This window comes from Zosterops lateralis (genome assembly GCF_965231275.1).
Source record: "Zosterops lateralis genome assembly, chromosome: 6".
NCBI classification, from domain to species: domain Eukaryota; kingdom Metazoa; phylum Chordata; class Aves; order Passeriformes; family Zosteropidae; genus Zosterops; species Zosterops lateralis.
Window position 1 is genome coordinate 190,183 of NC_139761.1, and position 22,392 is coordinate 212,574.

Sequence of the window (22,392 nt, forward strand, 5' to 3'; positions counted from 1 at the left end):
AAAGACTGAACTCCTCCCCAGTCTAATTAAACCCCTGACAGCACAGAAGCAAGTCTCAGAAATATCTATCCAGAGACATAACTTGAATCTCTGGAATATATTGCTGTGAGGAAAAATCAAGAGGAGCTGTAAGAAGGGTTGGGAATAAGTTTCTTTCAGCTGACTGAATTTCCAAATAACAACAGAGAAGAGAATAATAACAACAGTTTAGGTGGAAAGTAAAGGCTTTGTCTTGTCTTGAGCTTCTCTGGCAACATCTGCATATCCCTGGTGCTGCTGAGGACTGACATCAGCAGATCACAAAGACAGGTTCAGACAAGGGCAAAGGACCATGACCTGAGGGTACACAGACCCTGTGATGAACAGGAAGTGCCCACAGAACAGGCAGGTGCTGATCATGTCACAGGTAGTCACTGCTCAGCCCAGCACTCAACTGGGCAGCCAGCCATGTTCCCTGGTCCTTCTGTTCCTGTCTGGAACATTCAGCTGGAAATGTGATCATCCATTACTTAGCTGGAAGGTGGAAATTACAATGAAAATCTAAATTCATTATTTTTAGAATTCCTTAAACTTCCATGTTTCAATCAAAGCAGCCTAAAGGAAGAGGTTGTTATTAATTTCATATTAAAATTATATTCCCATTTTATAGACTAAATGTAAATTACAGAGAGAAAAATACACAAATTTTTCTATCAGGGAAATATCCTTGAAAAAGTAAAATCAACTAAACTCTATCCCAGAACATTTTTTCCAGTTACAGCTGCTGCACCATGCAAAACAGACACTTCCCTCCTTCTCTGTGTGCCCCCAGCACGAGCAGAGCACTGGCCTGGCAGCACAGCACTGTCCCAGTTGCCCCACTGGCAATGGTCACTGGCTGCATCTCTGGAAGCACACCAGGTCCTAATTGCTTGTCATTGCTTTGGTTTCCAAATATTGTTTGCTTGAATCTCACAACGTGTTGATAATTTCTTGATTACCTCTTCCTCTCAAAAGAAAATAGAGGGAAAATTAGAAATGTGACTTGAGCATTGGTTTCAAAAAAAATCGCGCTAGAAACAGGAGTTCAGCACTGAAAAGAATGGGTAAGGACTGGCAGATGGGAGGCAGTGGCTGTTCCAGTGACAGACTGTGACACCATGCATCGTATTTATGGCTGTGACGTAACAATCCGGGTAATGCACCCAACTTTTTTTATTTTTTTGTAGCTGTGCCACCCTGCTGTGCATTTCAGTACCTGCAGAGTTACTGTTGTGTTCTCCTGCAAGGATGAAGGTGAGCACAGTGAGGGGAGGTGGCAGAGTCTGCACAGGCTCATTGCTCTGGGGGCTCATCTCAGTCCAGGGCTGCCCGTGACCCCTCCACTGAGCAAGGGAAAAGCACAAATGGCACTCACAACTGCACTCACACCACTTTTTGTTTTTTCTGTCACGAAGGGGCCTGAAGCCATTGCTGACATCTGCCTTCTGTGGCCTGTAGATAGATGTTTAATGCAGAGAAATATTCAGCTGCTAAACAGTAGTAAACAAGAATAAGCAGCTTTGATTGCTATCATGCTCCACTCCAAGGCAAAATGCACCAGCGCACACGTTCTGTATTCAGTGTTTGACACATGCTTCAAAATCAATTTTAAAGACAGTTAAAAGAGGGAAAACTTGTTTTTTTTCTGGACACTCTAATTAACAGGAGAATTAATTGTTTGCTACCTGGGTTCAAAAGCAGAGGAACAGCCAGTAGAATGTAAGCAGCTCTTATAATACTTTGAGTTAATATTTTAGAAATGTTTTCCCATAGACAAAGGAAAAGCATGCTATAGTATTACTATTGTATAATCTTCTCCATTTGGCTTGTCCTGGTAGTGGCTACAGTTGGTCAACTTTTGTAATAATGATTTAAAAGAACAAACAGATGCTTTTCCTATTCCTCCAAACACTTCCAATCTTTAATAAAGTCTCTGTTAGCCACTGACCTGGTTTCATACCATGCTCCTCATCCTCAGTGTCAAACAGGAGCAGCTCAGAAGGGCACCAGCAGCCCAGAGAGCTGTCTGGCCATGCAGGGCAAAGACACACTTCTGCAAGGGGGGGATGCTGGGGAGGCTTTTCTCCAGCTTTAGCAAGAAGTGACTGTCAGGCTTATATTTTCCCACTTGGAATTTATGTAGGAGACATTCAGATGAAACTTGATGAGTAATCTCATCTGGGGGAAATTATGGATACTCTGGTAGAACATGGTGGCAATTGTAAACTATTTCAGTTTTTTCTGGGATGAATCAGGAGGGGACCTGGCTGCTGTGATGCAAAGTGAGGGAAGGTATTTTGGTTCACTTCCAGAACAGTGGGAAAAGCAGTTGCTGGCTGAGAGGGACAGTGGTCTGGACCAAATCCTGCATTTTTCCCAAACACTTCAGCACCAGCCCCGTGTGTCCTGGTACACAGACAGAATGTGTGCTGTGCTCCATCCTGTCTCACCCAGGACAAGAGAGCAGCTCCATGGATCCCTGCGTGGCTCAACCTTGCACCTTCCCTAACACTGTGGGACCAGAGCTGCCCTGGAAGGATGTTAATCCTAAGACCTGCTGGTTTCCTCAGCCCCTTCAGGGACCTGCAGCCCCTTGAGAGCTGGCAAGGGGTGCCAGCTGCCCCTGTGACCCCTGGCTGCCAGGCCTTGTCTCTGTTCTATCTGAGAGGCCAGAGAAACTTGCTCTGTTTTATACTGAAGAAGATTTGGCTTCAGTTGATGGTAATGATTAAATGCTCATCACTGATTATTTTTAATTATTTAGTGAGAGATTTCATCTGAGCTGATGACACTGCTCCTACCTCTGCAAGTCACAGATGCTCTGGTTCCTAAGAGAGTGAATATTAATGAATGTTTTGGCTCATGAAAAAAAAAATCTGAAGCACTGGTAAAGCTGAAGAAAGACTTGAGAGATATTCAAAGTAATTATTAATGAAAATAATTTATGAATGAAATCAGTGCCTTGAGCCATAAGAAAACACATGCAGGTTGATGTGGGAGGGGCCATGGGAGACCAGAGCCCAGGCCCTCTCTTTGCTCTGGGGAGTAGCAAAGAACTTCAGTACTTAAAGTCCTTAATCTACCGAATAAAGGTAAGACCTGATGTGAAATCTTCCACAGGTGAGCAGGATTTCATGGCACCACATAAGCATCCTCAAGGCACATGCTCTTTGTGCTGAAATGAGAAGGGCATTAGTAAGTCAACCAGCAGAGACTGTGTTTGGCCAGGTGAGGTATTCCTCCAGCTGTGCCACAGCTCTCAGCTCACCAGAGACCTTCCCAGGCTGCAAACAGGGGCTGTTCTGCCATGAGGCACAGCTTAGCAGGCTCGTTATCCATGACAGGAAGGTCCCACTCCAGGCACATCCAGGGCAGAAGTGAACGGAGGAGGGAGGATGCTGCCCGGGGTTCTTTGAAGCACAGAAAAGTGCCAGGTTGATTCAGCAGAGGTGATTTCTAATACAAGCAGGACTTTTTCTTGTTATGACTGTTTAAAAATAATAATCTGAAGTTTTATATATTTATTTCAAAGGTGAAGTGTTTTTGGAAAACAATCCTGCAAGCAGCTTGTCACACATCCTTCCATGTGAGTATTTTGTAGAGTGGCCACCAGTGCAGGCTGTGGGCAGGAGACCCTGCCTGCCCTCAGGGCATGTCCTGGCCCACTGCCTGGCCTGGCCACACCAGAGTGAGGGGCCTGTGGCAGTTGTTGTGCTGTGTGGTAGGTCAAACACTTGCCAACTGCCACGGCAGTAGCCTGGCTGCTACTGAATCATCGTTTCCATCAGCACCTTCCATCTGCTTCTCTGTTGCTATGCACAGCGTGTTCCTCCCTCATACCAAGGGAAGTTAGTCTCAGAGTTTATCAGAATATAAAGTCATTAATGCCTCCAGAATTTGGATTAGATGCCTCTACAGAAATTGATATTTTATGCCATGTGCTCCGTCATGGAAAAGCTCAGAGAAGATTAGTTATTCACTGTAGGAGGAAAGGCACTGCCAGGCACCGCTGCAGATGCCTCTTTCCCAGCCAGACCACGCAGCAATGGCACTGCTGGCCCCACAGGGGGCTGGGGCCACAGGGCAGAGCTGAGCACAGCAGGGCTGGGCACGGCTGGGTGCTGCCTGCCCCAACTGTGAGGAATGTGGTATATTCTCACATACCCAGGCATCCCCAGGGTCGAGCTCCTCAGGGCTTGCAAGTGCAAGCCTAAACCCCTCATTGCTCCACTCTCAAGTGGTTCTTTTCTCTTCTTCCCTCCTCTTCCACCTCCCACTGCTCCCCTGTGGCCACAAAGACACAAGCCTTCAGCACAGAGTAGGGAACAGGTAATGAGAATGGTGGAAATGCAGTTTTGGAGTGATGTTGTTTCCTGTCCTGAGGTGGAAAATCAGCACCTTCCTGCCCAGTCAAACATCACAGTTTATTCTGCTACTGCCCAATACTTTGCAGCATGGTGGGTGTTTCAGATGATAATTCTCCACTCAAGGTATTTGCCTGAGGCTTTCCCATCCCCAGGATCTTCTCCCAACCACCTAGCTGGGACTGCAGTGAGTGTGGAGGAAATTTAATTTCACCAGAATATTCCCAGCTTCCTTGCTCTCCTGGCACAGCCTCACAGGGAAAACCAACGGTGAGTGGGCTGAGAAGGGCTGAATGGAACTGTTGTGTATCTTCTCAAGGGAGCAATAATAAAACAACAAAACAAACCTCACGGGATTGGAGTGTGTGCTGTCCTGGATCTCCTGGGTGCTGCCACTCTCTGTTGACACTGATTCCCTATCCCAGCTGCTCCAGCAGAGCCCAGGTTGGGATCATTCCAGGCTGGGAACGGGGCGGGGGACAGGAGAGGAGCACAAATCAGTGAGTGGGTTGGTTATTCATTAGCAGCAAACACTGTACAACACTGCTCTGCAGAGGCAATAGAGGAGACTTTTTTCTGCAGGACATTGTAAATCTGTGCACATTTTCACTTCTGGCTCTCTCTCCCTTTCTCAGTCCTTTCCTCTTGTTCTCTCTCTGCCCACTCCCTTCTTTCCTTATTGCAATGCTTTTCCCAAGCTAGATTTTTCTGTGAATTAGGTTTTAATGCCTCCTCATGAGAGGCAGTTTTTCATATTTTATATCTCCATCAATTAAGATTTCTCACTTATCACCAGTCAAACTGGAGTTTTGATTAAATATTATCCAGCAGCTCTAAGCACATAGTTTGTATTAATTTCAGGGCCTCATTATATGCCAGTGGTATTTATATGGGCTTATACATCAAATATATTGTGTGTGTATAGGCAGAGACTTTCAGAACAAATGCTAGATAAAGGAACCATAAAAAAAGAAAATGGAAGAAAGTCTGTCACTTGATCCAGCCTCAGAGTGCTAACTGAGCCCCTTCATGAAGGTCATGGAGAAAGTGGTGGGGAAGGGACATTTCCAGGGAGCAGGAGAATGGCAGGATCAAGCCTGAGGCTCCTGCAGCAGGAGAGCCAGAAGGTGCAGAAGAATCTCACAGCATGGGACTCACTGCAGACTGCTGCCTGCTCCTGTGGACAAGTCATGGGAGAAAGCACTGATGGACCAATATGTTCTCAAGGGCACCTGTTCATTTAATGAAGTAGTTCAGTGTGCTGATGGTCACACGTTTTTATTCACTGTTCATTCCTGACATGGCCTCGTTCTCTGAAGGAATCCTGGCTGTGGGCACCAGGTAACACGGGGCAATGCCCAGGGGCCTGGGCACCAACCATTACTGCTTTGGGACTTCTGGCCTGGGGCTCTGCATTGCACAGACTCTCCTGTGGGCTTGACTGAAACTCCCTCCTACCGAGAAAGCATTGTTTATTTATAATCAAAACCCAAATGAAACAAAGATTACAGGAACATGTATTGGTGACCTTGACAAAGCAGCAGCTCCTCTGCTTGGAAAAGCAGGTGAAAGCATCACCTGGCAGGGATCAAAGGGGCTGCTCTGAGTACAGGATTCAGGGCTGCTTGTGCATCACCTGGTAGTGCTTTAGAGGTCATTAGAAGGAAAACACTGACAGCAAGAGCCTGACATCACACAGCAGATACACCTGGGTGCTCTCCCTCTCTCCATCACTACCTTCCTCTCTGTCTTGAGCCCTGTGGATGAGCTGGAGCTGGTGTGAACTCCTGTGCAAGCACCTGGCTGGCTCTCTGTGCAGGCTGGGCTGTGTGGTGTGGGACACCAGCATCTCCCAGAGGAGGGACAGAGGGATCTCCTAGAGAAGGGACACTGGGATCTTTCAGAGGAGTCACAGCAGAGCAGGCAGCTCAGCACAGCTTATGTGGGTGGAGCACATGACACTTGTGGCTCATCAGCAGCCGTGTGGACACCCGAGCAGGGTGCTGGCTACCCACAAGGACAGAGCCCTGCATGGAGAAACCCTTTGTGAGCTTGGACATATGGCAGCATTAGGTAATTAGGTAATACTGTGTTCAGTAGAAGCTGCCCCAAGAAACTCCAGGGAGCTGTGAACATGCTTGCTCAGGTTAAAGATGTGCTTTTTCTATATAAACTCTTCTAACACCACAGCCCAAGGAGTGCTTTGCATTTGTACCTCTGCCCTCTCTTCTCAGTAGTTCACTTCCACTGTAGTTAAAATTAAACAGAAAATTCCAGAGGACTACAAAAGCGAGAAAAGGTCTAAATTTTGTTCTGCTCCTGTCACAGCTCCCTATCATCTCACCAAAACTTTCGTAAGTCTTGTTTGTACTTGTTTCTTACTGGAATCAGTAAGAAGCTGCTGCCCTTAAGGGTAGTTTACATCTGGGAGTGCTGCTGAGATCAGTGGGGTCTCTGCTCTCCTCCTGCCCTGTTTGTCCCACCCTGGGCACAGCACAGCCTTGGTTCTGAACGTATCAGCTGAGGTGAGTGAGGGACACTGACCCCCTCACAAACCTTCCTGGGGTCAGGATCAGAGCAGGGGGGATTGGCCATGAAAGTGCTGGGTAGGGGCCACAGGGCAGAAAGTGAGGAGTGAAGTTTGAGTAGTGGCTAGAGGCTGCACATGCTGGTGGGGTGTGAAAGGCTGGAAGAGGAACTATATTAACAAGCTGGGGTAGGGCACCAGCACCAGCCTTCGCTGCATGAGCAGTCAGGCACCACAGGGATGTGCCTTGGTGACTTTGATGCTGACCTTGGGGACCTTGCTCAGCTCTTCTCTCAGCCCACCTGGGAAGCAGCTCCTGGTGCTTGACCATGGAAGGCTCCTGGGGAGATGAGCACATCCACTGAGAGCCGGGCAGTGACATCCATTCCAGCAGGGCTCCTGTATCCCTCCCTGCCTGTGGAGCACAAGGCAGCCCAAAGGCACCACTGGCAGCTTGTCCTGCAGGGTGTCCAGCAGTGCTGCAGCTCCTCCACCCCTGTGTTCCATCTCAGAGCTGTAATGATGAGCTCTCCATTTCCATTTGGTTCTGTCTCTTGCCAAAAACATGTTTGTGCAGCATACCTCCATTGTGCCATCTGACAGGAGCTGTGAGATGTCACCATCAGAGGTCTGCTGAGAGAACCATAACAGTGTCACTGAATCAGATACATCTCACAACTGCCATAAAAAATGTGCAGTGTATGGCTCCTTGAAAACAGATTAAGATTTACTGCTCTCCATTTGGACAGCAGTTGATAGGATATCTCTGCAAGGCACTGTACAATTTCTACTCTCCCAAACTCCATGAAACACCATGATTTTATTCTCACATATATAACCAAATATGTCAGAAGGACCAAAAGGGAAACAGATAAATCATAAATCATATTTGAAACACAGTATGACTCAAGTAAACAAAAGCATACAAATTCCTGTTTGTTCTCAAGGAAAAATATGGGTACCAGCACAAAATCAGAAGCTTTCCTTATCTGAAGTATTACGTGGATTTTTTTTTCTTTCCCATTTGCCATTATCAGAGAAGAACCAAAACTAATTATCTACTGATAATTCTTGTACCTCCTGTTGAAGACTTGTCTGTCAAAAGGCAGGTTCCAGCACAGTGTAACAGCTGTCATCCATGTGGTTTGTTGCTGCAAAGGTAAAAACATCTCCTGTCATTTGGAGTTTTATCTCCTTCCTGTTTAGAGCCTTTCAGGAGCCAAGCAGGGCTCCTGAATTGCAGAGTTGGATATGGCACCCCACTGCTGAGGGCAGAGTCACCCTTCTCCAGACTCTCAAAGAGAGTTTGTCACCTGAGTGCAGCCCTGGCTGGGGAAACAGGGCAACGATGGCACTGCCACCCCCTCCATGTCCCTGGCTGGGGAATCAAGGCAAAGATAGCACTGCCAACCTCTCCATGTCCCTGGCTGGGGAATCAAGGCAAAGATGGCACTGCCACCCTCTCCATGTCCCTGGCTGGGGAAACAGGGCAACGATGGCACTGCCACCCCCTCCATGTCCCTGGCTGGGGAAACAGGGCAACGATGGCACTGCCACCCTCTCCATGTCCCTCATCACCCCTGCCTGGGCAGCAGTGGCCCTTCCTTTCCCCACTCTTCCCCCTGCTCCCACTGCAGCTGCAGGCACCCTGCTGAACCTTGAGTTCTGGGTGCTGGAGCTGCTCCTTCCTGCTGAGGCTGAGCCCTTCTGTGACCCACTGGGGCCACTGCTGCAGCCCTGGAGCACAAACCATCCCACTGGGGCCACCATGTGCCCCAGGCCACAGCTCTGCAGGGGCCGCTCTCCCTGGGCTGGATTCCTGGCCACTCTGTACTGGGTGTGACTGAGACAGAGCTCATTTTCCCAGAGCAGCCCTCACCCTGTGCTTTCCACTGGAAGCTGGAAGGGTGTTGATAACACAGCAGTGTTTTGGCTACTGCTGAGCAGCACTGTCTCTCTAACATTTCTCCACACCAAGGGGCTGGGAGTGGGCCAGACCCTGGGAGAGGACACAGCTGGTGAGCTCAGAGATAAAAGCTGAGGGAGAAAGGAGGAGCGGGGATGGTTTGTAATTCTACTTTGATGCCTTCTGGAGCAACCTCTGCCTGTGCTGGAGCCCTGCTTCCCAGGAAGTGTCTGAACATTAGTTGCTGATGAAAAGTAGAGAATAACTTTTCCCCTTTGCTTATGCATGCACAAACTTTGGCTTTTCTTTCATTGCTTTAATAAACTGCCTTATCTCAGTCTACTAGTTATTGTCCATCTTATTTTCTCTCCTCTATCCTGCTGGAGAGTGATAAGAGTGGCTTGATGGGCACTTGGTGCCCAGGCAAGGTCAACCCACTACACACATGCAGCATCATTAGCTTCCTCAAACATTTCAAATTATGTAGTTTAAAAATTATTTAGTTTATATTTGAAAGTGTTGTGGATTGCTGGGGTGGAATAGTGTCTTCTTCAAACAAGTAGAAAAATATTGATTTCAAAAGTGAAAGACTGGAATTTAGGATTAGAATGATCTAACAATCTCATATGCAATGTCTTCTATGATGTCTTTGGCTGGTTCTTGTCCCAAGCCCAAAACTCCCAGGTATTATACAGACACTACTGCAAGATCCAATCTGCATTGAGTAACTCCCACCAAAGGAGAATCATTCCTAACTATTGGAACAACTGGTCAGGGGCTAATTAGTGTTTCAAAGACATTTTATGCCTAGTTTTCTATTTTGAAATTATGGTTTTAAATCCTGCAGGGTGCTTTGCAGTCCTCATTAGGATATAAACAGAGCAATTTAAAGTAACTTGATACGTTGGCTTTTCTGTGATTTTTCTTGTTAGGAATCCTAATCCAACAACAGAATGCAAAAGGGAGAGATCAGATATTAGGATTATAGTTTATACTAGGACATTGAAAAGAAATCAAAGTAAAACCATGGGTTTGAAGCTCTTAAGCAGTACATTCCCTTTGTGCTGTGTAGTTTTGCCTCCCTGATGCCAGTGGCTCCAGAAGCCATCTCTCATAACAAGTTCTGGCTTTATCTGGAGCTCATGCAAGGCTTGGAAGTTAATTATAGTTCTAATATTCTTGCTAATGAATTTGAGCATAATTATGGAGTGGAATGATTTCAGAGATACTTTATGTGAATACTAATTGCTGTCTTCAGATGTTGGGTGACTGGCTTCCTCACAGGAGCCCTGGCAGGAGTGTGGAGGGGAGCCCAGCCAGCCCTGCCAGGCAGAGCACGGGGCCATGGGGGCTGTGCCCGTGACACATTTCCCTGTGACTGGGGGCCGTGGGGACACCAGGATGGCCAGGAGAGGGGCGCTGGGCTGGGACCTGCCTGGGGCTGATGGGCTGTCAGTCCCCACAGGCAGGTGTGGGGATGCCCAGCCCTCAGCCCTGTCAAGAGAGGTGGGATTCAGCACAAAGGCCTGGGAGACCAGGGCAGGGGTTTTTCTGGCAGCTGGAAAACCCACTAGCAGGTGGCCATGGGTAGGTGGATGCTCTTTGGAATGATCTCTGGTGGAGAGGAGAGAGGTGTTCCAAAGGAACAGCAGCTGGAAGGACACTGAGGAAGCTCCAGGTGTCAAAGGGACAGAACAGAGGACAGGGAGCCTGAATTTTGCAGCATCTGCACAGCTAATGGAAACAACAGAATTATGTTCCTTCAGGCAAAATAGCTTGGCTGCTTCTCTGCCTCTTTTTCATGTCTTATTTTATGCTTGCAAGTCATTCCAGGAGTCTGAGACATGACATTTCTCTTCTTTCTTAGGGCAAAATTTAACCTCTGGGAAAATTTATCAATTTGAGAAGTTTTGCAAAGATCAATAGAAATGGCAATGATTATTGAAATGGAAGCTTGTGGGTTACACTGAATTAATGCAGTAACTGTATTGAGATGTATTTTCTTTCTTTAGAATAATTTAATAAAGTTCAAATCTCTTCTGAGAGAAAGAATTAATTGAGCAAAATATTAATTAAGGAAAATTATTTTTTTCACAGCACAGTTCTTCAAATGAAATAATATTGAGTGAAATGACCAAAGTTTACCTTGATTAAAAGTGGTGTCAGTGTTTGCAAAGTCTCAGAGTGTGCACACTCCCTGTGCCCAGCAGAATTAGAGCTTCTCTGGCTGATGATGCCATTGTGAGCATCCCACAATCCCTTCTTCAGCCCTTCTGGACAGGGACAAATGGGAGATGCATGTTTACACCCTTATGTTTACTTATTTAAATTTGAAACCATTTCCATGCCCTCATTCTCACCCAGACACTGACAGTTTCCAAAGGAGGTCAGATATGGGATTTGTTTCTGTATGTGATTTCCCTGGACTCCTGCATCCAGTGCTAAAATGTACATTCATAGGCAAACCCACAGGTACATGTAAAGAGAGACAGTAGAATCTCAGTCTGTATGGAGCTGCCTTTACAATGATTGATCTGTTCAGACACACAATGGTCCTTCATTCCCGTGGACACTGAGATCCACAGGCACAGCACATGGGAATTTGCACCCCTAAGAGTTCCTGACCTTTCCCAGAACAGGCTGAGTCATGAAAACCAGCAGGACCCTGTGGAGGAAAGGGAGGGTAAGAGGTTCAGCCCCATAACTCAAAGGGGTAACTACCCACCCTGGCCCTGCTGAGACTGTGCCAAATGATGGTGGAGAGCACAGGAACAGAGGTAACGTTAACATTAGCAGGGTTAACATTAACAGGGTTAACAGAGGTAACCCTGCATGTCCTGGGGCTGACTTTCACTTTCTCTAATGTTTAGGTAATGCTTCCAGATTGGTGTAAAGATTGGAGTTAAACCAGTATTTATGTTCTGATGTGATTTGCTCCTATCAAAACAAGGCACAAGCAGAATCCCCCTCCTGCTGCCAAGGACACATCACCCCATCATACATGGTAAGGAACACATTGCATCGCATCCCTGTGGATAAACTGTGTGTGTAAGAAATGAGTAAATAAATAGGACTTGGAAATATACTTGATCTGTTCTCTTGCAAAGTATGGGAGGAAAGGCTTAAAAATTTCTCATAACATTATTTTGACTTGGATTAACCAGATGAAGCTCATGGGCTGTGGCCTCTCTAAACTGTGATCTGGCAGGCGTTCACTTTCCTGCAGCTATTCTCTTGTCACTGTGCAATCCCATGATCCTTCCTCGGGTTCTTTCAACATTTCCCTGCCTCAGACACTGTGAAGCTGCCTCCCCAGGCCCCAGTCTGTCCCTGTGTCCCTCTGAGCTGTTCTGCTGGGGGCCAGTCTGCTCTGATTTGGGTTAATGGCCAGGAAATGAGCTCTCAAGCCTGAGGGTGGTGGGAGCAGAGGATGCAAATTATCATCAGTCCCTGGGTTCCCTCTGGCTGCTCTTCTGCTGACCTCAGTGTCTCAGCACATTCATCCCACTTGCTGTTGAGGCTCATGCACAATAAACAGGATCCTCTTGGCTCCCCTCCTCGATAAAACTTTTTGGAGGAAGGTGAGTCACTGCACTTTGTTATTTAGGAGATAGTCACGGTTTCTGAGATCCACTCCAAGTCCATGCTTCCCCCTGATTTTCTGTTTGCCCTGCACAGGGGAGGCAGGGAGGGCTCTCACCCTGTAGCAGTGGTGCTGGGTTGGGCAGCTTAACTTGGGACAGCACCTTCTCAGGGCTGAGCTGCGCTCAGAGACTGGGGTTTTCTCAAATGAATTAGATGAAGCCAATGAAAACTCAGAACCAGAGCCTCATCTGGAACTGTCAATCTCTGAAAACACAGTAAAATGCAGCAGGGAAATAAATGAAGAAGGTAAAAATGAAAATAGTGCTCCAGCAGCCACCTGAAGCAGTTGGAGCACTAGGCAGCACCTTCCAGAAAGACTCCAAGCCCATGGGGTTCCTTCCTCCCTTTTGGCAGTCCCCAGCAAGAAGCTCTGACCCGGCAGAGCCTTTCCTGGATCTGTGAACAAAGGCAGTTGGAGTGAGCACGATGCATGCAGGGTCTACAGGCACCAGTGTGAGCCTGTGGCCAAAACAGCCCCCACAGCTCCACTGTTCTCTGGGAACAGGCAAGTTTGGCAGACTCTGGGTGTGTGGGCACTGCCAGGCTGCTGCAGGGCACTGGGCACCATCCAGAGCTGAGCCAGATGGTGCTCAGGGCAGTGCAAGGCAGCACCACAGCCTGACCCGTGGCCACTGCCCAGCACGGCCACCCCCAGGGACACAGCCCTGCCATGCTGTGACCCAGAGTATTGACTCTTGGAAAAGAGAGACAAAGTTTGGCCTTTGGAATTAACTATTACTCATCAAAGTAATAAATTTGTGAACACCTTCATGGGTGGCTGGCGGATGGACAAGTGCACATCACCAGGTAAAGGGCACACACACACCTTGGGCAGCCAGGCGGGCTCTGGTCCTTTGCACCTTGCTGTAGTGAGTGGCTCCAGAGGTCAATTACTGATTCTCTAATTTGGTGGCATCTGCACAGTGATATGTAATGAAAGTGAACTCTGAGGATAAGGCACCCAGCAGACAGTGAGAGAAGGATTTCTTTGATTTCTTTGATTTTAGACAAATCCTCCCTTCAGTGCTCCTCTTTTATCTTTGCATGGAAGGACAAGTTCTATGTAAGACAAATGTCTATCAAAGTTTTATTTAAAATGCATGCTTTCAACAGAAGGTGGCACCCTGATTAAATGTGACATTTGAAGCAAAGCAGCCTAAACGGCCCAGGAATGCAGAAGAATTAAATTGAGGCCTCACATGAAAACTATTACTGTGTTATTAGGCAAGTGCAGCCTTTCAGGCAATGAAGTTTGGGTGCTCTTAATCCATGTTGACAGACAATAGTTAAGATTTGCACAGTTGTAGCTTTTTTCTGCTTTCTTTTCTGGTTAATAAAGCATGACAGTGCACAAAACATTCTTCAGCAGCTCTACTCAATGTAATTCCGGGAGCAAATAACAGTTATCTCTTGGAAACAGTTCCTGGCATTTGGAAGGCCTCATTTATGATCCTAACTGAGGTGGTTCAGAGCTCCTGGGAGCCAAGGGCCCAGAACCAGTTGTTCAGGACCTGTACCATTAGTATCACCACACCAGCAAACTGCAGAGCTGGGGCAAAGCCTGGGAATGGAGAGAATCTGTGGGCTCAGGAGTTCCTGGGAAAAGGGACTGTGAGCTGGGCACTGAGGGGTGCAGCTGATGGAGGACTCTTACATGGACACCACAACTGCCCTCATGATGCCCCTCAGAGCAAACAAGAGCAGGGGTGAAGTGTAGCACAACTTTAAATGCATGTTAAGCCCAAAGAGGGAGAGCTCTTTTGCCTTACTCTGTGCTTTGCAAAGCCATTCCGAGGTCATTGTCTTTTCTGAACTGTCATTGCAGTTCAAGGCACCAGGAGAGCCCAGCTCAGCACTGTACACATTTCTGTTGATCACTATTTCCTTTTGCCCAATCCATTCTCTTGCCTACAGTCAGAAAGGTCAGAGAGGCATATTTATTGCTGTAAAGAATTGTCTAGCAGAAGGAAGAAGTGAACTTTGGAGGAACATGAATGACTCAGAGGATCAATCCCAGTTTCCATTAGTCTGTAACCAGAGTGTCTATTCTCACTTTTGCACTTCTGATGGACATAAATATGAAAAAAATCAAGTGAACCTTCTAATTTATTCCCATGTCATACAGTTCATATCAGAGACCCAACTGGAACATGCAGGGGCTTCTCCATTCTTTCCAGGGTGCAGTTTACAAAGCACAAAGGCAGGTGCAGCAGCACCAGAGACGCAGGTCTCCATTCCAGCAGCCGTGGGAGCTCCTTGCCCCTGTCCCTGCTGTGTGCAAGTGGATCAGGTCAGTGGGAGGAGAGTGTGCACTACGGGAGGCTTTGGCACTGCTGACACTGCTGGACAGCCAGCCAGGGGAGGGCAGGTGGCTGAAGAGAGGGCCTGGTTCCCTTCCTGGACAGAAGGACCTGACCAACCCACACTCCTGCCCTCCCCCAGGCTGTTTATGTGTGGTGCCAAATCCCCCACGAGCAGAGCTGTGTCTGGCCCGTCTGGCAGAAGCTCCTGACATCCCTGCTGATGGCTTTACCCAGCAAGAAAGTCACTGGGCTGCTGTTCACCCAGGGTAAATGCATTGTTAATATTTGAATTTAAACCGAACTCTCTACTCCCATTCCTCCACCATTTCTATCCAGGCAATGGAGTGCAAATGTGAGTGCAGATGAATATCCTCTTGCTGAAATATCCTGTCCTACCCCAGATCTCTGGTGGCTCATGGGCCAAGCAGGACAGCACGGGGTAAATACTGACAACGCTGAAGATTCTGCAGATAATCCAGGGTCTCATTAGAGAACTCAGTCAATTGACCAGCATTGCTAATGGCCCTGTACTGAGACAGTGACTGTGGCACACTGAATACCCAGCCATTAGAGACCAGAGTGTGTTATGAGACCAAAGTCACATTGGATGTCAGACAATGGTATCTGGGTAAAATCTTCAGTGCCTCCTAATTAAATAAATGGCTCTTTGAATCATGAATGGTAGTTTTAAATAGGACTGGCATTAAAATGTTAAGGAAGAGGCTTTGTTTGTGCAGATTGATGAGGTCTGAGCAAGGAGAACTGTGGAAACTTTTGTTATGGGAAAAGGATTACCTCATTCAGCACCAAGACCCCACAGGGGCTGCCAGGGGCTGGCACCTGTGAGTGGGAGACACGATGCCTTTGGATGTGGGCTGAGCCCCATCCTCTGCTCCTGAGGCTTGTCCTGGTGTGTGACTGCTGGATCTGCCCTGGCTCATGGCAGGCCTGGCTCCTGCCACGACTGCAGGGGTGGGCTTGTGGCACAGTTCAGCTCATAACTCTCCACTCAAATTGTGAGGGCGAGTCTGTTCAGGTCTGCATCCTGCCCTGGAAACAGCTGAGGGACGTGCACTAACAACTGACATTTTTAGCAACATAAAAATATAAATAATGAGCAAAATTTGATTTAGTATTGATCTGATTAGAGAGCTTTAGTACTGATTAAATAAAAGAGAGGGTCTGTGCCATGTGCTCAGCTGGTGGAACAAGTAATTTGGTTAGAAGGGAGAATCCCAAAGGCATTCCTGCCCAGCCTGGAAAGTGAACCTGAACAGCTGCTGGATGGCAGCTCAGTGTGCTTCAGGCAATCACTTCTCCCAAAAATAGAGAAAATGACGACGATCACAGAACAGCTGGCAGGAGAGGCCCACTGAAAGCTGCATAATTCCACATGGAGAGTGAGAGATGATCTCACACAGGGCCAGCATATAAGACTGATTTTACCCCACGCACAGATGTAAGACCTGGAGACAGGAGAGTGGTCTGAATCCTTTAGGACTCTGAAGTTATTGCTCTGGAAGAAAAACTGCTCTGTCTAATGCACATCACTGGAAGGCTGCCGGAGATCTCTGGGTTGTCTCCACCAGAGAGCTTTTCCAGCTGCTCTTTCCCAAGCTTTGAGCATTCCATGGTGGTGTTGTGGCCCAAGGGTGGGACCCAGCACTTTGCCTTAGTGATTCTTGCACTGTTGGCCTCGGTCCATTGAACCAGCCTGTCCAAATCCCTCTGGAGAACCTCCCTGCCCTCTGGTAGATCAGCACTTCTACCCAAACCAGTGTCATCTGCAACTGACTGAGGGAGCACTTGGTCCCCTTGCCCAGACTGTTGATAAACAGAAATATCGAACAGAAATGCTATCACTATGGAAAATGGTGTATCATTAATAACTAAGGTACATTTTTCCTTGACCAAGTCTGGCAAACATTCAAATTTTATGAGATGTGCATCCCCAAAAACATTTATAAAGGGGAGAACACTCTCTGTGTTAGTGGTCTTCATTCCCTGGTACTAACCAGTTTTTTGCTGGTCTAGATTCAGGGAAAATTTGTTTGACATGGAAGAGAATTTTGGAAAATTTCTTGACTATTTTTTCCTCTCTCTCATTTTTTTTTTTTTAATTTTTTTTGGTTGCTATGGAAACAGCCCATCCTTATTCAAAACACTTTGATAGTACCATTTCTTATTAAGGTTCACATTTTCTTGCTGTCTCTATCACACTGTGCTAGTCACAGTTCCTCCACTGATCATTGCCCCTGCACTGCCCTGGGGGTTTACATTTCTTTATTACAGCAAAGTGAAAACTGACATTTCTCCCAAATCACTTGTTCTTCGTAGTGGTGGTGCTACAGGTCAAGTGGAGCTCTCGGGCTCTGTGGTGCTCACAGCCTCAGGGGCTGTTCTGCTCCTCTTCACTCCCTGAGAGTGAGGGGATGGCACAGTGGAAAACAGGGATTTGGGGTTTTCGACCTCGATCATCAGGACATCAGGATCCAGATTCTGCTTCATCCAGTATCTGTAAAACTTTGGGGTAAAAAAAATCTGGGTTTTTTTTTTTTTTTTTTTTCTTTCCTCTCCTACATCTCTTCCTATCGTTAATAATCTCAAATTAAGATCTACCAAATCTGTTGGCCACAGACTCAGGGATCGGTCTTGTGGCAAGTGGAGGGAAAGGAAGAAACACAAAAGTTTTGAACATACTCCTGAGGCAGGTAGATCCGCAATAGACAGGTCAGATGTATTCATTTTGGCAAACAGGTGTGCCCTGTGCTTCAGGGAAGTGTTTTCTTTAGGATGTGAGGCTTGGTCAGTGGAGCGTGCAGTACATGGTGCTCCTCCTGTGTTTTGATCAGACAACAGGGAACACAGGAGGAGTGCTTGGACTAAATTGTATAAATCTTGATTCACTTCCCTGCAAACACTGACAACTTCTTTGTCAAACTTCTGAAAAAACAAGGGCATCAATATTTGACAACAATTCTGATTGCTGAATTATTGCCAGTAATTATATTATCAGTTTATCTCCATTATTACATTAAAAGCTCTCCATTATTCAAGACACCTGTGCACATTATTTCCAGAGATATCTCAGACTTGTTAAAGTTTTCTCAAGTACCTAACAGTAGGTGTAGGCTTCCCGTTGCATTTTTGTTGTTTCTACCTCGCAGCTAATGATTGATGTTCTTTTTATCATCACGTTGGAGTCGGAGTCTGGGCTGATGAATGTTGCTGTTGGTGGTTCGCCTCCCACTCAAGATTCTCAGCATGATTCTAATGCTGATAACCCAAACCTGGGACTCTTTCACACCCGGCTCTGTTTATCGGCGCTTAATGGCTGCAGCAATTAACTTTGTTTTCACTGACTTTTCTCAGCTACTCTCCTGCTTTTAATGCAAATTTGGTACGAGAAGGCACTTATGTGTTTGCTAAAATAGACCAGCAATATAAGGACATCCCTCCCTGAAAAACTAGAAATTAAGCATCTCAGTTCTATATCTGAGTTTTATATTCTGAGATTAGGGTCAGGTTAAGGGTAGTGAAAATCTTTACGGAGGCAATGCGTGTGCAGGTCTGCATGGATGTCTCATAAGGATCTCTCAAAGAAGACAGAAATGCAGAAAACAGCCAATTCATTGAGAAACAGTGAGACACTCACTGAATGTTGCACACATTTTCTGTGCTCAGAAAATAGACTCCAGGCAGCGACTTGAAGCCTGTGAGAAAAGCTGGCCTGGAAATCGTGAAGAGGAACCCAAAACAATCCCTATAAACAACCCCTTAGACAGTCTCCTCCTGACCCCTGGTGTTTTTCCGACTTGTTCACTGGCAGAGATGTTTACAAAGAGGTGGTGCCCTAAAGGGCCAACCCTATTCATTGTACCCAAACACGGTATAAAGGAATCTGCCTTTCAATAAACTCTGCTCTGAGCCCTCCGAAAAGAGTGGAGTTCTGTGTATTGTTACTCGGCCATCCTGAGTAGTAACGATAATTTTGCAGTGGAGACCCAAAGGTGGTGTGGGAAGGGCTGGAGGTGGGGAGGAAAGGTGAGCACTGAGAGCAGAGGGTGCAGCAGAGTCACTGCCGTGGGCCAGGGGTGTCCATCAGCAGGACCACGAGTGGGGGAAAGAGCAGGAGGAGCAACACAAGAGAACCCTGATGTGACACCAAGACTGGGCCAGGTGCTGCCACTGTGGGTTCACTGGGGCTTTTGTGGCACAGGATACAGCAGCTTCCATCTGGACACAAGGGCCTCTACTCTGAGAAAGAAAGAGTTGTCTTTGTTTTAGAGCTTGCTTGTGATTAATTTTAACTCAAGTCTGATGAGAGCTCTGTCTCTACACCGGGCTCAGTGGCATGTCCATGTCGTAGGTAATGACAAGATGATAGAAGTGATGATGCAATGATGATGATAACTGGACAGGTGAGCACTGCATGCAGTGCAAAGAATTGCAGCAAAACCTCTGTGACCTCGCTCATGCAGTAATGAATGATGGCATGGGCAGAAAGCTTGGGCTCCTGGAGGCTTGACCAGAAAACCAATGAAATGACAAGTATTTCTTCCTGATCTCTTCCAATCAGCTTTTAAAATCTGATTCTTCAAAAATCACGTCTGTTGTCTGTCTGGCTCTTTGCACTTCCCACATGCTCTTATGCTTTGTTAAAAGGAAGAAAATAAATAAAATTATTTTCCCGCAGGATCTCAAAAGCTCAATTTTGCTGCATCAGCGTTGTGATAAGTTAGCTTTGGGAAACAACTGACAGGGTATTTCTCCTGCTTTATTTAGGTGAAAATCAGCTGTGTCTCTTAACTGAAGTGTTTTAAGCTTGTTTTTGTCAGGTGATAAAATTGTGTTGCTTTCTGTAACTAAATTCCTTGTGATGTCTATTTCAAAGGCTGACATTTCTAATGCACTAACAGCCTGAGCAGTAAAGAGCTATTCAATTCCAAGCGTAAATTCATCCAGAGATGTTTTAAAGATCTAAGGAAAGGTCGCCAAGGACACCGACATGATGGTGTGGGTCCTTCACTCTAACACTCTCCAAGATGCTGTTTCAGCAGAGGAAAAAAGGGATTTGATGTCCAAGTTCATTTAGTGAAGCCAATAGTGTTTGCATCTCATGGGCAGCAGGAGCCTACAGGCTGAACTCAATCATGATGAGAAAGCTTGAAAAAGCAGTGAATTACAATACAACACTGATAAGTCTACAGTCATTTTCTACTTTGTCTGTTTATCTGGAGTCACAGGTTGGTGTCTTTTTCTGGAACTCCTGATCACAGATTTCATTTTCTGCATTCCCACAAATGGTTTTGGTTTTTTGTTTTCTTAAAATTTATTTATATTTGTGTGAAACACCACCAATAATTTTTTAACTTCATCTTAATGCTAGGTGGTGTCACCTGGCAATTTTTGGAGTCTGCTGGCATTCTTGGCCCTGTCGAAGGGTCTGTCTGTGCATTTCTTGGACTTTTTGCCTTCCTGAGGTGCCGTTCAGGCACTGACTGTATTGTCTGTCCAAGGGTCAGGTGTGGATGAGGGTCCTGACCCCAGAGCCACAGGAAGCACTGGGTTCTTGCTGAGGGAGATCAGAGTCACAGGTGGGGTGTCAGCCAATGTCCCCATGGCTCTGGGATGGCTGTCCCCCCATGGCTGTCCCCCCATGGTGCTCCCTGATGAGAAATTCTGGTCTTCATGTGAAAAACGAGGTTCACTTTTTAGTAAATTTTAAGGAATATGTTTAATAAAATAATTAAGACAATTAGGAGATAAGAAAAAACCAAGAACGGCCAGCCGGGTGACTTGGCATTCAGCCAAGTCCACCCCTCACTTTCTCAGGGATACTCGTTAAATACTCTTCCCGTTATATCGATATATGAAATTCCCTAAACTAGTTTCCATATTCCAGGAACCGTTTTGCATGGCCCCTCCTTGGGTCCGCCTTTTTAGAGCATGCGTGTTTCGTGGCTGTGTCCTTTTTATTGCTTCCAGTTCGGGCCTTGGTCCGTGCCTTCTGTGGGTGGTAGATGCTGATAGTTGGTGTTATCAGTAGCAGAGTCTTCTTTACATGTTCACTGGATGTTATCCCAACCAAACAGACAGTTTAAGCATACTTACACCAACTACTCCCTTTATATCTAGTCTTACCAATAGCAGAAATAAACTTATATCCTATATCCTTACTATGTTATTAATCATATAGCACACATCTTGCGAAAAGCCAATTTTATAATACACACATATAACATTCACCTCATCCTCTGAGGCCATGGAGCTGTCCCAGGACGTCACCTCTGCAGGCCAGAGGTGGCCACAGCACCTGCCCTGGGGTCTGTGGTGTGGCTGGGACAGGCCCCCCCAGCCCAGCCATGGGCACTGGGTCTGTAAAGCCTCTGGACATTGTCCCTCTGCTCTTGGCATGGGCACACAGCCACCAGAGGGTTCCTGACATACTGTGTTCTGTAGAAATCAAACATTGCTTCCTCTCCTTTTCCTACTCTATTTTATAAGCATTTATGTATTTTATACACATTTTCCAGAGCATATTGTCTCTGCCAGCTGTTATAAACAAACCCTGTTGTTTGCATTTTCCCTCAGCCTGTCCTGAGGCACGTGCTGTTTTAAGGCATTTGGCTCTCATCAAGACTTTGTTTGCCAAGGCTGAAAATATGTTTGTGATTTTTTTTTAAATTAATTCAAATTTTTATTTGTCTTCCAAAAAGGGACAAGGAGGGAAAAATCCTCCCAGTTCTGCATTCCTTGTAACAAAATGCCTGCATGGAAAGGTAGTGGGGAAACCTTTAAAGGAGGAAAGCATGGGAGTGGCAGCAATATCCCACTGACAGCTCGGCCCTGGTGGGGGCTGTGGCTCCCTGTGCAGGGCCAGGTGGGCTGTGGCTGTGTCCACTGGAGTGCACAGCCATCCACACTCTGCAGGGCTGGGGAAAACCTTTACTTTGCTTCACTTTCAGGTTAATTGCACCCTCGCAGCTTCATTGCTTACACAGATGTGCCATCACTACCAAATCCTGATGCTTTTCCATGTTGGATGATCCTGGGACAGCTGCCCTGTGGTGTTTCCTAGGGATGATTAACTGCGTGTGACAATCTCACTGGTGTTTTTGTATCGATTCCTTCACAGAAAACACAGAGACAACATGCAATTGTCTGTTGTTCAGTTGTCAAAGCTCTGTGGTTATTTTCTTCACAAACCAAAGGGAGCCCAGCATTAACTTGCTGCTTTGTAAACTGCCAGTGGACAATTTGGATCTTTGCTACAGAAACTGGAGGAAGCAGAGCACTTTTCTGGGGCTGCTGAACAGAAGTGAGTGCTCTCAGAAATGTTTGAAATCTGCACATCAGGGAGGAGTGCTGAAGGACAGTGCACAAACTCTGCCAGGCAAATCCCAAAGCTTCCAAAAGCAAGTTTTGCCCTCAGAGACCTGCTTTGGAGATGCACCCCTGGGATCTTGTTGGAAATTGCCTGAACCACGGGCTGAAAAATCTGAAGATCTTTCATCTGTGATCTTGGTTTGTCACTATGAGTGTGACAAAGGAAAACAGCCCCCAAAGTGATTATTGCTTTGAAATTTTGTTGTTTATCATTTATTTCTGTTGATTTTTTAAAAA

At 46.5% G+C, this 22,392-nt stretch overlaps 1 long non-coding RNA gene across 1 annotated transcript; it reads left to right on the plus strand.

The window, feature by feature from the left end:
- The first annotated feature begins 6,661 nt into the window (after positions 1–6,661).
- Positions 6,662–21,835, plus strand: LOC310910783. Its single transcript, XR_014590399.1, has 3 exons — positions 6,662–6,739; positions 11,689–11,822; positions 21,735–21,835. It is a non-coding gene; the product is annotated as an uncharacterized lncRNA (long non-coding RNA).
- Positions 21,836–22,392: the final 557 nt, after the last annotated feature.